The 14,784-nt window shown below is 47.1% G+C and overlaps 1 protein-coding gene across 1 annotated transcript in view; it reads right to left on the minus strand.

Annotated features, from left to right (window-relative positions):
• The window catches only part of LOC122936381 (probable cation-transporting ATPase 13A5), a 652,597-nt gene that overhangs the window by 476,324 nt on the left and 161,489 nt on the right, over positions 1–14,784 (minus strand). The gene's annotated exons all lie outside the window — the stretch shown is intronic.

Below are 14,784 nucleotides of genomic sequence, written 5' to 3' on the forward strand. Positions count from 1 at the left end.
CCATCCAAGAGATGCCAAATCCTCTCTCATTTGAAGAAATTGGACTGCTCAGTCTTCCTATTACAAGAAACCCACTTCAAATTCAACCATTACCCAAATATTCCCTATTCAAGATTCCCTATTTGGTTCCATTGTGGTTCAGACTCATCAGCCTCCAGGGGTGTAAATGTGGGATTCAGCAAAGATACTCCCTTCCAATATTGTAACCACATTTAAGACCCAGAGGGTAGAAATATTCTTGTGAAAGGCTATCTAGCTAACCAGACGTATACGTTTATCAATATATATGCCCCTAATACTAACCAATTAGCCTGGTTTAAAGCTCTATTTCCACTTATAAAATCCTTTAGCGAAGTGGTTGTTGTCATGGGAGGGAATTTTTATATCACGCTAGAACCCCAACTGCATTCATCCTCACAAAGATCCGCTCTGTCTCAGAAAGCCCTGAAAAGTATACGCAAAAGCCTTCATGACACTAATCTGATTGATACTTGGAGAACCTTAAATCCCTCTAATCGCAACTACACCTTTTTCTCTAATGTACATAGATCCTACCAGAGACTTGACTATTTATTAATCTCAAAAGAACATTTATATATCTGTCAGGACACACAAATAGGATCTATTCATTTATCAGACCATCGCCTGTATTCCTGAAGATATCTACACCTGAACGAGCTCCTAGAGCCTTCAAATGGCATCTCAATAAACAATTGATATTCTCTGATACCCAAAGGAACGGGTTCAGGAGCTGTTGGATGAATATTTCCTATTGAATTCCCTCCCAGAAACTGCCCCCCATGTATTGTGGGATGCCCACAAAGCATACATTAGAGGCCAATTCATTAGCATGGGTCCTAGACTCAAAAAAGAAACAGCAGCACAGATGGACACTCTGTTAGCTGAAATACACAAATTAGAACTCCTCCACAAACAATCCTTAATCGCCACCCACTTATCCAAATTTACAGACCTAAGATCAGAACTCAAAAACCTTCTTAATGCTGCCTCGGCCGAATACTTTCTACACTCCCAATATAAATTCTTCGCACACGGCGATAAAGCATCTAAATTTATGATGAGCCGAATTAAACAGAGGAAAGCCCATAACTTAATTTGTAAAATTCACAAACCAAATGGAGATACTGCGATAACAACAAAAGAAATAGCCCATCAATACCACAATTTTTATTGCGAGCTATATAACATACCCCCAAAAGAACCCCCCCAAAAAACTGGGAAATTGAAGGGTAATTGTTGACTTTCTTCTGTATGAACCAAATAATGTTGATTAGCCATTCAGTGGTGACATTTTTGTGTGAAATAGCTTTTATGGGGAAAATAGATGGGCCATTGTTGACTTGATTCTGTATGAACCAAATTACGTCGATTAGCCATTCAGTGGTGAAATTGTTTTGTGAAACAGTCTTTTTGGGGAATATTGGTCGGTAGCTATAACTATGGTCAAGGACATTATATGTCCTTTTTCGGCCCACTGGGTAAATGTGGTTTCTGCCCAGCCACACCAGCAACTTGGCCAGGTGACGCCGATTTCACCTCCACGTTCTTATGCGGTTGGTCCTGCGACAATGTCGACTTCTACCTCATCCTCCACTGTGTCCTCCGCCTCCACTGCAGGGACAATTCACAATGCTCCTCCAGCATACCACATGTGCAGGGCATGTTGTACACCTCATTTGCCTGGGTGAACGCAGTCACACAGGGGAGAAACAGCTCTGTGTCCTTCATCAAGAAATCAAATCCGGGGGGGGCTGAACTGGAGGAGGAGGAGGATGAGGACATTGCATAACAAGCAATGTGTAGTGAAATGGGTGGTTTTTCTAGACAGGTGACAGGAGAGGAGGAGCAGGAGCAGCCAGAGGAGCTACAGGACAATAATGAAGACGAGGCAGATGACCCAGACACATTGTGGCAGTATGCAGTGGAGATGGAGGCAGGGAGTCCCTCCGGGTCACTTGTACAAATGGCCCGATGCATGCATTCTTGCTTGCGTAGTGACAGACGAATTGTCAGCATTCGACAGAGGGATGACTTCTGGCTCTCCACCTTGTTGGACCCTCGAAACCGGTCCAAAATGGGGGCTTTTTTTTTTTTTTTTACACCTGCTGAGAAGGAGGACAAATTGAACTACTATAGAGACATCCTGTGTAGTAAGTCTTCCATCCTCTTGCAGGTCTGACCGGGGGGCCCTCTGCCTTCACGTTCCACTGCTGCTGGGGAGGGGTGGGCTGGCAGGAGCAGTACCAGCTCCATCAGCAGCAGCCTTAGTCTAGAGTCGCTGATGAGCAGCTTTCTTCACCCGGATACTGAAGAAACTACTCACCAGCAGCTTGACATAGAGCAGAACTTGAACCAGGAAAAGGTTTTTAACAGTAGAAATACATTTTTGTGAAGTTATTACCCGAAGTCTTGCGAGACTTTGCAAAGTAATAACTTCTGCTCATCTGAGCGCTCCATACAGTATTAGAATGCACTGGCTCAGATGAGCCGAAGTTATTACTTTGCAAAGTCTCGCAAGACTTCGGGTAATAACTTCACAAAAATGTATTTCTACTGTTAAAAACCTTTTCCTGAACTCGGGTTCAGTTCCAAGGTACCACTTGGAACCGAACCCAAACAGTATTCAAATGAAGTTTTATGCGAATCGACTTTGAATGTTTCATCCAAAGTCAATTCGCTCATCCCTAGTGGCAATTTGCATTAAATGTTGATTGTTATGAACAGTGGTACCTTGGAACTGAACCCGGGTTTTTAAAAGTAGAAATTCATTTTTTAAGTTATTACCCAAAGTCTCACGAGACAGTATTAAAGTTTTATGCGAATCGACTTTGGATTTTTCATCCGAAGTCGATTCGCTCATCCCTAATTGCCACCATTAAAAAAAAACAAAAAAAAAACTGAAGTTGCTAACTTTGTGAAAACCAACATTTGTGTCTGAAAACTTTTGTCCATGACTGTATTTGATTCCAAAAATAATTGCTTTGCTGGTCAATTTCTTGTTCTTCCCTTTTCAGCAAAAAAGTGGTATACATGTGTAACGGCACCGTTTCCGCAGACAAGGGGTCAAAATCCGTTCAGGCGATATGCCCCTTTCCGAGAGACAGGCACAGCTACTGCAGAACACCAACCTCCCGAACTGGATACAAAATAGCACTCCAAACTGGAACCTCGCAAATAGCTGTCAGTCAGACGAACAGGAAAAGCGTATCCGTCAGCTTACACTCCTGGCAATCAGTCTCCAACAGCATACAGGGAATCCCCCAATAACGAGACAAGGCTCCGTGTTGAGGGTCAAGCAGTGATCTGAAGTGCTGGCACACCCAGCCTGGTTTTTATTACAGTTTTTGCAGATACAGGACAGATACAACATATCCCCACAATGCATCATGGTTTCCTCCCCTCTGTCCCGGAGACGACCGAACACAATCCAATTATCTCTCAGGACAAAGGGGAGATCACCAATACACATGTGGAGACAACAGGACAGGAATCACCACCCAAACACACAATGGCACACCCCCACAGCAAACACAGACATTTAACATATCCCCAGATAGCTCAAGTCTGAGTGCATATCATTAGGTGAATGGCACTCAGAATACACGAATACAATAATATTAGCTATCTGGGTGCCCTCACATAACATACAATTTAACCGAACGCATAATAAACATAAAATACAATTCTACAGACAGATTTAAGCTGTGCGGCCGGTCTGTCTTCTCCTTTACAGTTACTATGGGCCATAATCCTGAGGCAAGAGGCTTTTAAACAGCCCTCTCCAAAACCCAGTGGCGAGGTTGGTTTCGCCACACATCTCCCCCCCCCAGGGAAGACTAACCAGATACCTGACCTCACGCCGGTCGGTACCTGAGTTAGTCTGGCAGCCCACCCACAACCCAATACTGGACCTGCTGAATTTCGTAGCCTGTCTCTGTCCAGTAAGTCCACCAAGGTTATGTTGGAAGCTGGTACTCCCGGTCTCTGTGTTGCTCCCTGGTTTGGAGTGGAGGTTGCTTTGTGGGCAGGGATCAGCGGTACTCAGCCCTGGTGCCAGCGCTACCACGGAAGAAGCCTGGTTGGAGCCTGGTTGTTGGAGGGGGAAACCGACTGTCTCCCCTTTGGCTAAACTGCCCTGTTGCTGGGGGACAGGAACAACTGTCCCTACCCCCTGTGCTGTAAGTGCAGAGACCACGGTCCCATCTGCACAGTTGTGGGGCTTACTGTCTCCCCCTGGTGCGTTAAGCTGCCGCTGGGGAGAGGGGGTAACGAGCTCCTCTCCCATACATACTTCCAGCCGCTGGGGAGGGCGACCGACCGCCTCCGCTCCCAATACAGTGTCCTGCTGCTGGGGAAAGGAGACTGGGCTCTCTATTCCCTGTAGGACACTCTGCCGCTGGGGGACAGGACCGACTGTCTCTGCCCCCTGTAACTCCATCTGCCGCTGGGGAATGGAGACTCGGCTCCCAATTTCCAAAAAATCATGCTGCTGCTGGGGGGCAGGAACAACTACCTCTGCCCCCTGTAACTCAGCCTGCCGCTGGGGAGGGAGGCCGCTGCTCTCCTCTCCCTGCACTTTACACTGCCTTCCCGGCATATCACTCTGCTGCTGGGGGGCAGGAACAACTACCTCTGCCCCCTGTAACTCAGCCTGCCGCTGGGGAATGGAGACTAGGCTCCCAATTCCCTGCAGGACCGGTGGAGAGACCTCGGTCCCATCTCCACCGGCCACCTGGGGTTCTTCCCAGTAAACATCAACAATATCTGCCCAGCTGAATGGGTCTGGATCTGGGTCTGTCACCTTACCGTCCTGCTGAGCCTTCTCAATGGAGTGGAAGAGATCTCGGTAGTCCTGCTCCAGTTCCCACTCCAGGGTTGCTAGGTGAGCCAGGTCTTTCTCTACTTCATGGGGGTCATCCCACTCATGCCTAGCCTCCCTCTCATAGAAAATGTCCTGAAGTCTGGACTGTGCAGGGCTCCCGAAGTCAGGCTCTGCAAAGGACTCCCATAACAAGCCAGGACCATCAAACTCCTCTCCCTCTGGCTTGTCATGCTCAGCTGTCCAGGGTATAAACTGTGCCACATACCACCAAAGTGCCTGGTAGGCATCCTCCAGCCATAGCTCCTGCCATACCCGGTGCTGTAGTTCCATTACCCATTCCTCCAGGGGCTGCTCTCCCAGGAAGGGCATCCGCAGGGCCACTTGCTTCTGCAACCGCTGCTCTTCACTGGGGAGACTCTCACCTCGCTGGTATTGTACATTATCCAGGGCCTGGTACCAGATGCCTTTCCTTAATGCATCCCGGCCATCCAGGTCCTCCTCCTCGTATACCACTGCTGGTTCCATCCTGGTGCTTTTAGGGTCGCTGTACTGGGACATGCGTTGCCCTTAAATTGTAGAATCCAAAGAAATGGTGTCTCCTGTAGCTGTCCTTCTGGCTGTAGGAACGATCCCGCTGCTTGCCACCAATGTAACGGCACCGTTTCAGCAGACAAGGGGTTAAATCCGTTCAGGCGATATGCCCCTTTCCGAGAGACAGGCACAGCTACTGCAGAACACCAACCTCCCGAACTGGATACAAAATAGCACTCCAAACTGGAACCTCGCAAATAGCTGTCAGTCAGACGAACAGGAAAAGCGTATCCGTCAGCTTACACTCCTGGCAATCAGTCTCCAACAGCATACAGGGAATCCCCCAATAACGAGACAAGGCTCCGTGTTGAGGGTCAAGCAGTGATCTGAAGTGCTGGCACACCCAGCCTGGTTTTTATTACAGTTTTTGCAGATACAGGACAGATACAACATATCCCCACAATGCATCATGGTTTCCTCCCCTCTGTCCCGGAGACGACCGAACACAATCCAATTATCTCTCAGGACAAAGGGGAGATCACCAATACACATGTGGAGACAACAGGACAGGAATCACCACCCAAACACACAATGGCACACCCCCACAGCAAACACAGACATTTAACATATCCCCAGATAGCTCAAGTCTGAGTGCATATCATTAGGTGAATGGCACTCAGAATACACGAATACAATAATATTAGCTATCTGGGTGCCCTCACATAACATACAATTTAACCGAACGCATAATAAACATAAAATACAATTCTACAGACAGATTTAAGCTGTGCGGCCGGTCTGTCTTCTCCTTTACAGTTACTATGGGCCATAATCCTGAGGCAAGAGGCTTTTAAACAGCCCTCTCCAAAACCCAGTGGCGAGGTTGGTTTCGCCACAACATGGTTTAGAAAAATTGATAGCCAGATGTTTCGATACCAGTCATTGTTGCAGGCATTCAGGAGAAGATTATGAAAATCCAGAGGAAGTCCATGAAAATTAATCTTAGCAGGTACATACCAGCAGTTCTCTTCAGCACTCCTCTGGTACTCCTGCTGCTGTTGATTTTCAAGCAGATGGCACGTGACCACTGCAGCCAATCACTGTTCTTAGTGGTCTACAGATGAGGATAGTAATTGGTGAGGTGAGGTGCCGACTCCAAGCACATCATTGTACCCACACAGCAGTGGAGGAGCACTGCAGAGAACAGTGCTGTAGTAAGGGGGAAGTATATGATTTTTTTTTATTTTTTTTTTAAAGACATTGTAGGAGTTTTTAAGACATTTTTGATTGCAACTTTATAAGGAATGAAAATGCGGCACTCACTACTGTAAAACTTCAATATTTTCTTAGTCCATTACAATACAGGCTGACAGAGATACACAATATAATTTAGGCCTACATTGCATTCTACATCTCTGTCAGCCTGGATTTTTATGAATTAATAAAGTATTGAAGTTGTGAAAAAAAATTGTGCACCACCAATCTACTTCATACACAGTCCTAGAAGACCACATTAGAGACTGCAACCAGGTAATGCCGACTTTTTCTTCTCTTGTCCACTCAACTTTTTCAATTATCTGTCAACTCCTTTAAGGTTGTGTTTACTTCAGCTTTTTGTCCCACGGTTAATGTACCAGCAGAATCCATCACAGGGTTCCACAGGAAAATAAATAAATAAATAAAAAATGAAATCACATTTTTATGTTAAACATAAAGAATTTTTGGTGAGCTTTTTTTTTGTTAATCTTCCATGTTACTACCTATATAGCCCTTGCACTGGCCAACTAGGCATACTAATAGAAAATGATTTCCTGTTCTGTAAAGGTAACCTTCAAGTAGCTGGCTTGTTATCCTCACAGGCAGAGTTGCAATGACAAGTTGCGCCTATACATAGAGAATACAGGATCCACCATTCACAATGGGAAATATCACTGTTCTTCTGTTCCTTCCTAAGCTCTGCACAGGTCATACAGCAAGCACATAGAAGTCAATGGAATCCCCTCTTATGCATTGTGTCTATGACCCATGTAGCTGTTCTCAAAAGACAGGAAGTCATGGTTTAGGTATAGCAACCAGTGTGAAAACAGCATGATTTCTTGATTGTTTTTCAAATATAGATAGTGACTTGGAAAATTAAATAAATAAACAAAAATTCTAAGAAGAAATGCATAGCAAAAAAACATTGTTTAAACAACAGGTCATTTTTAGAGTTGAGCGAATCATAGTTGACGAAGTGGAATTCGATCCAAATTTCAGGAAAAATGGCTGCTGCACATGTTTGACATGGAACAAAAAACTCTGGGAACGAGGGATCACCCACCATGCCATGCATGCAGCCAATCAGTAGCCAGCCAGCCCTGTGATGTCACAGCCCTATAAATAGCCTCAGCCATCTTGGATTCAGCCATTTTCCAGTGTAGTTAGACAGTGGTAGAAAATACATTTTTAAAACTTTTATTTTTCTGTATAGAAGTTCAGGGAAAGGATAGGGAGGAATCATTCCACAGTATTGAAGCAGAACAGGGTTCAGTAGGGGAGTTTACAGCCTGGGTAATAGGAACAATCTTATTACACCTTACTGCACTGACTGGGAATCCAAATTGACATTATACAGCTCTGTAATTGCAGCAAACCGTTCTTATTATTGGGGTGCAAGTGCTGTTTAATATAGCCATTAACAGGGTTTATTACAAGGAAATATTTATATGTCTTATTTTCCCTTGTGTTGTGCAGTTATATGTTCTAAAGCATTTATTGGCTTGTATTAATGGGAAAAAAGGTCTTATTAGCCGTTGTGTGTGAAAATTACAACCCTTTTTGGCATGTATTAGTGACAACAAAATATATATTACTAGCAGTTCAGCGGTGCAGTTATATGTTCCAAAGTCCCTTTCGGTGTGTATTAGTGGCAAAAAATATATATATTATTTGCCCTTCAGTGGTGTAGTTATATATTTTAAAGCCTTTTGTGGCGTGTATAAGTGAAAACAAATAAGGGCCTATTTGCTGTTCAGCGGTGCAGTTATATGTTCTAAAGCCCTTTTTGGCATGTATTAGTGGTAAAAAATATATATTATTTGCCGTACAGCGGTGTAGTTATATGTTCTAAAGCCTTTTTGTAACGGGGTGCCGAAGGCGCACTCGGTCTCCCATCAGCCGCAAAACCTGCTGCTTAGCTTCAGGAGCGGGGATCTGTGTTTGACCTCGTTCCCAGGGCAGCTTTGCTAGCTGGGAGGCTCCCTGCTCCTAGGTCTGACTTGAGCGCCGAGCTTATCACTCTGTGCTCGACTGCTTGGTCTGTCGGTCATGTGATGCTGGCCACGTCACATGACCCTCACTCCCCACTATAAATACAGGCATCCTGCTGGCCACAGGTTGCCTGTTAATTTAGGTTCCTGGCAGTTGTTGGATACCTGTGTACTTACCTGATCCTGTTCCCTGACGATCCTTTGCCTGCTCCTCCTGTACTGCGCATCCTTCCTGGTATATTGACCTCGGCTTCCACCTGACTATTCTTTGCGGACTCCTTTGGTACTTCTCGACTCTCCTGGTATTTATGACCCCAGCTTCTTCTAACCTTTCTTTGCTTATCCCCCTGTACTACGTTGACCTCTTGGTTTTGACCCGGTCCGTTCACTATCCGTTATTTGTCTTGTCTGTCCTTCCCACACGTATCCTAAGTTAGGGACTGCCGTCCAGTTGTGCCCTGTCATCAGGACTCGTGAGGCAAGTAGGCAGGGCCAGGGGTGAGGGTGGAGCGCAGTGGTCACTATCCTCCCCCCTGTGTGTGTGTACGTGACCGTTACACTTTTGTGGAGTGGAAGAAAGGGCCTATTTGCCGTTCAGCAGAGCAGTTATATGTTCTAAAGCCATTTTTGGCATGTATTAATGGAATAAAAAAGGGCTTATTAGCCGTTGTCTGAAGAAGTGAGAAAAATACAGACTTTTTTGGCAGTGTTTTAATTTCCTTTTTTTATTTTATCTAACGGTATGTCAGACAGAGAAGTGCCAGACCCTGCACAGGGGAGTGGTAGAGGCCTCAATGTTTCTGGCAAAGGCACAGGTTGCAGCAGAGTAAGGGGACATAGCAGCAGGAGTCGCAGCGAGAGGCCTGAGCTCCCGGTGTCATCTAGCGGTCGTGTCTTGACCAGCAACCCAGCGGTTGATGCGGACATCCACTTCGTCCCAAGTGACATCAGAAACCCCCAGCCAAGAGTCGGTGGGTTCATCAGACACAACCCTTAGTTGGCATGGCCCGGGAGCAGGCCCTGTGCCCTCACCTGTCCTCAAACTGCCTCTGTCCTTTTTGGTTCACTCAGCCATATTATATGCTGTGTATTATATGCTGTGGGCTCAACTCTACTATACAGCGAGGACGAGCTACTAGAGGACAGTCAGCAGCTACTGGTCAGCTTAGATGTGGAGGAGACATCCGCCGCTTCCTCCGGTAGGCGGGCAAGTAGTGATAGTGTTGCGAGTGGTCAGGCTCCTGATCCAGAGACTGTTAAGGAGGAGTGACGTGCAGGCAGTAGTCAATGATGATGTAGCTGATCGCACTTGGGAGTCAGGATGAATTAGGGGCTTCATCGTCATCGGGAGAAGAGGGAGGCAACTTGCCCGCGAGGCAGTGGCAGAGCCAGCAAGTCGCTAGAGTGGCCGGGAGTCAGCAGGGTGGCAGCAGTGGGAGGTCGGGAGCCAAACATTCCCGGGGTAGACCACCCGTTTTGCAGGAGCCTACCTTCCCTGAAAGTAGTGGTGCAGGGGTTCATGGAAGCAGCAGTGGTAGAAGTCAGTCAGTGCGGAGTGTTGGGGGTAAAATCACCTACTCGGTGGTGTGGCAGTTTTTTGTTAAGCCGACAGAGGAGGTGAGCATGGCCATTTGTAGACTCTGTGGGCAGAAGGTGAAGCGTGGCCAGGGTGCCAATGTTGGTACCACAGCCTTGTGTCAACATATGCAGTGTCACCATAAATTGTCCTGGGAGAACCGTGGCTCTGATGTGGTGGTCCAGCCCGCTAAAGCAATCGGTGTATCACCCAGCAGCATGCACTCAATTTCAGTCAGTCAAGGCTCCACCACCTCAGCCGAAGGTAGCTGTCTGTCCTTCCCATCATCTACCGGTCCTGATGCTTCTGCTCCTCCTCCTACTCCTCGTCAGTCATTCCGTCAGCAATCTATCACTGAAGCGATTGCCAAGAGACAACAGTAAGCATGCACTCATCCAACGACGCAGAAGCTGAATGTGCTCCTGGCCAATTTGTTGGTGCTGCAGTCCATCCCTTTACAAGTTGTGGACTCTGCACCTTTCAAAGAGCTGATGACTTGTGCCGAGACAAGGTGGAGAGTCCCAAGCCATCATTTCTTTGCCAAAATGGCAGTACCAGCCCTGAACACGTATGTAGAACAGAAGGTGGGCCAGTCCTTGAGCCTGTCTGTGTTTGCCAAATTGCACGGTAGCACCAACGCATGGAGCTGTAACTATGGTCAGGGACAATACATGTCCTTTACGGCCCACTGGGTGCATGTGGTTTGTGCATAGCCACACCAGCAACTTCCGCCTCCACGTTCTCACGCAGTTGGTCCTGTGACAATGTCAGCCTCTGCCTCCTCAGCCTCCACTGTGTCCTCAGCCTCCACTGCAGGGACAATTCACAGTGCCCCTCCAGAATACCACATGTGCAGGGCATGGCAGTGTCACACTGTTCTGCACCTGGTTTGCCTGGGCAAATGGAGTCACACAGGGGAGGAACTGCTCCGTGTCCTTTATCAAGAAATTGAATCCTGGCTTTTTCCGCGACAACTCAAAATCGGAACCATGGTGACCGACAGCAGGAAGAACATGGTGTCGGCGCTGCATCAAGGAGGGCTGAGCCATGTGCCCTGCACGGCACATGTATTTAATCTGGTTGTCAAGCAGTTCCTGAAGTCTTCCACATATCTGCAAGACATCCTGAAAATGACCAGGAAACTTTGCATGCACTTCAGCCACTCGTATGCCGCAAAGCAGAACGGCATTCCCCAACATAGACTGATATGCGACGTTTCCACCCATTACAATTTCACCCTCCATATGTTGGACCGACTATACGAACAAAGGCCATAAACAATTTCTCGATGATCCAAGCGGACAGGAGTACTACCCTGTGTAACTTCGATGTCAGCCAGTGGCAGCTAATGTGTGACACCAGCTGTTTGCTCAGACCCTTTGAAGAGGCCACGTTATTTGTCAGTCGCCAGGACTACGGGATGAACAACGTCATTCCACTGCTTCATGTCCTGGAACAGATGCTCATAAATCTGGCTGATCAGGGGAATGGAGATGTGGCGCCTATATCTCATGGCTGCTTAATCCAATAGGCTAAGGCTATCTAATTCCTGTTTAAGGTCATTTGCTTTAATTTTAAACATAACATTTATTTACATTTAGATCTATTAGACATGGCGCCTAGATCTTGCGGCCACATGAGCCCTGTGGGCGCTGAACTGGAGGAGGACATTGGAGCACAAGCAATGTGCAATGAAATGGGTGGTTTTTCTACACAGGTGACAGGAGAGGAGGAACAGTAGCAGCCAGAGGAGCTACAAAGTGATGAGGAAGATGAGGCAGAGGACCCAGACACACCGTGGCAGTATGCAGTGGAGATGGAGGCAGGGAATCCCTCCGAGTCACTTGCACAAATGGCTTGATGCATGCTCACTTGCTTGCATAGTGACAGCTGAATTGTCAGCATTCGGCAGAGGGATAACTTCTGGCTTTCTACCTTGTTGGACCCTTGCTACTGGTCCAAAATGGGGGGCCTTTTTTTACACCCACTGATAAGGGAGTAAGAACTGAACTACTATAGAGACATCCTAAGTAGTCAGTTTGCCCCTGCCTATCTTCTCCATCATCCATCCTCTTGCAGGTCTGACCGGGGGCCCTCTGCACTCACGTGGCAGGGTGGGGGGTAGGAGCAGTTCAATCTGCATCAGCAGCAACTTGAGTCTAAAGTCGCTAATGAGCAGCTTTCTTCAACCGCCTAGTGAACAAACTACTCACCACCAGCAGCAGCAGCTAGACCTGGAGCAGGACCTGAACCAGCAGGTGGTGGCATACTTGGACAGTACACTGCCACGCAACATTAAAGATCCGCTGGACGACTGGGCAGCCAAACTTGATTTATGGGCGCAACTGGCAGAGTTTACCCCGGAAAAGCTGTCCTGCCCGGCCAGTAGTGCGGCATCAGAGCGGGTGTTTAGTGCTGCGGGGGCCATAGTTACCCCAAGAAGAACTCGCCTGTCCACCCAAAATGTGGAGAGACTGACATTTGTCAAGATAAATCAGGCATGTATCAGCCAGTATTTCCACCCACCAGTGCCTGATGCATCGGACTAGATCATCCATGGTGCCACAACAATACTTTGACAAAAGAGATTGTTTTCTTCTGGCTACCTGCCTCATCTACTATTCAGATTCTGCCACCAGCCTGATGCCACACATCTGATGCCAAGTGTTCCTTCCTTCACCCACCATCTTCAGCTGGTACTGGTATTACCACCCACTTCCCCACTCTGTCACCGGGTCAATCTGTGGTCTCCTGATGTTGCTGCCACCTGCACACTATGTCACCTTGTCACTCTGTGGTCTCCTGATGCTGCCGCTAACTCCACACTATATCACCTTGCCACTCTGTGGTCTCCTCTTGCTGATACTGCTGACACCTCCACACTGTCATTGTGCCACCCTGTGGCCTCCTCCTGATTCTGCTGCTGCTGTCACCTCACACTATTTCACCTTGCCACTCTGTGGTCTCCTAATGCTACTGCCACCTCCACACTGTCATTGTGCCACACTGTGGGCTCCTCCTGATGCTTCTGCCACCACCTCCACTCTGTAATTGTGCCACTCTGTGGCCTACTAATGCTGCCGCTACCTCCACACTGTCATTGTGCCACTCTGTGGCCTCCTCCTGATGCTCCTGCTGCAACCTCCACTCTCTGTCATTGTGCTACTCTGTTGTTTCCTGATGCTGCCGCCACCTCCACACTGTCATTGTGCCACTCTGTGGCCTCCTCCTGATGCTGCTGCTTCCGCCACCTCCACACTGTCATTGTGCCACTCTGTGGCTTCCTTCCGATGCTGCTGCCACCACCTCCACTCTGTCATTGTGCCGCTCTGTGGCCTCCTGATGCTGCCGCCACCTCCACACTGTCATTGTGCCACTCTGTGGCCTCCTCCTGATGCTACTGCCACACCAGACTCTGTCATTGGGCTACTCTGTGGTCTCCTCATGCTGCTTCCATCTCACTACTATGTCATAGGGCCACTCTGTGGACTTCTCATGTTGTTCCCACCCTCCCCACTTCATGACCTGGCCACAATTTTGCCTTTCAGCCTTGCTGATATCATCATTTATTTGACCCTTCTTCTGATCTGTGAGAAGGAAGGAAAAATTAGATGCACAATGGATCGTGTCTATGTAACAGCTGTACATCCTGCATGACCTGATCCCTGTTTTGCATCAGAATTGGCGTATGATTTGGTAGCCAAAAGCAGGAGTGAGTGGGTACAAAATACAGAAGACATGCAAATATTCCATTCACGTGTCATCTCTGTTTTGGATCCACTCCTGTTTTTTTGGGCTTACTGATGGATTACTGACCAAATGCTGACTGAGTGAAGGTGGATGCTCCACAGACAGGATCCGTTTTTTGGGGGTTTGACTGATTAGAGGAAGGGCAAAATAATTAGTGACGTTAACACAAACTTACTGCTGACACCCTCTCCACTCTGTTGGGGGGGGGGGGGGGGGACTCTACTTGTATAATTGTTTAATAGAACAGGTTCTGTAGACATCTATGTTGAATCAGCTGGCGATGGTGTAAAAGGAGTGCGCTTCTTCTTGGCACTAACATCGACCTGTAAGGTTAAGTTTATACTTGAGTAATTAGGTCAGTTTTAGCCCCCGTAACTGCCCAAATAAGTGAAGTGTGCAGTGATTCTAAGAGCAACGCATGTCATCTGTGTGTCATACTGACTCACAGTATTGTTTCACTACCACAGCAGACCCCTATGCGTGTTACTGCAAGGCACAGTGTTCTATATGACTATAAAGGCTCTTTACAGCCAGGAAATAGCCTTTTTTTTTAACGCAATTCAAATAAATTTGGATTGAACCTAATTTTTTAAAATAATTTGGCAAACTCATCTCTAGTCCTTTTCTGATGACACATTCCCTTTTAATTTAAACTTTTTTTTGCTGAACTCTGCAGGATGCAAAAGTTTAGGATACTATGATTTTACATCCTTTTTCCCCCAAAGTATATGTTAAATGTGGAACAAAAACCCGATGTAAACACAGGCTAAACCAGATATGTCTATTATAGAAAGAAATATATGCAAGCTGATTCCCTATAATTTTTAATAAGGCTT

Source organism: Bufo gargarizans, chromosome 4 (assembly GCF_014858855.1).
Source record: "Bufo gargarizans isolate SCDJY-AF-19 chromosome 4, ASM1485885v1, whole genome shotgun sequence".
NCBI classification, from domain to species: Eukaryota; Metazoa; Chordata; class Amphibia; order Anura; family Bufonidae; genus Bufo; species Bufo gargarizans.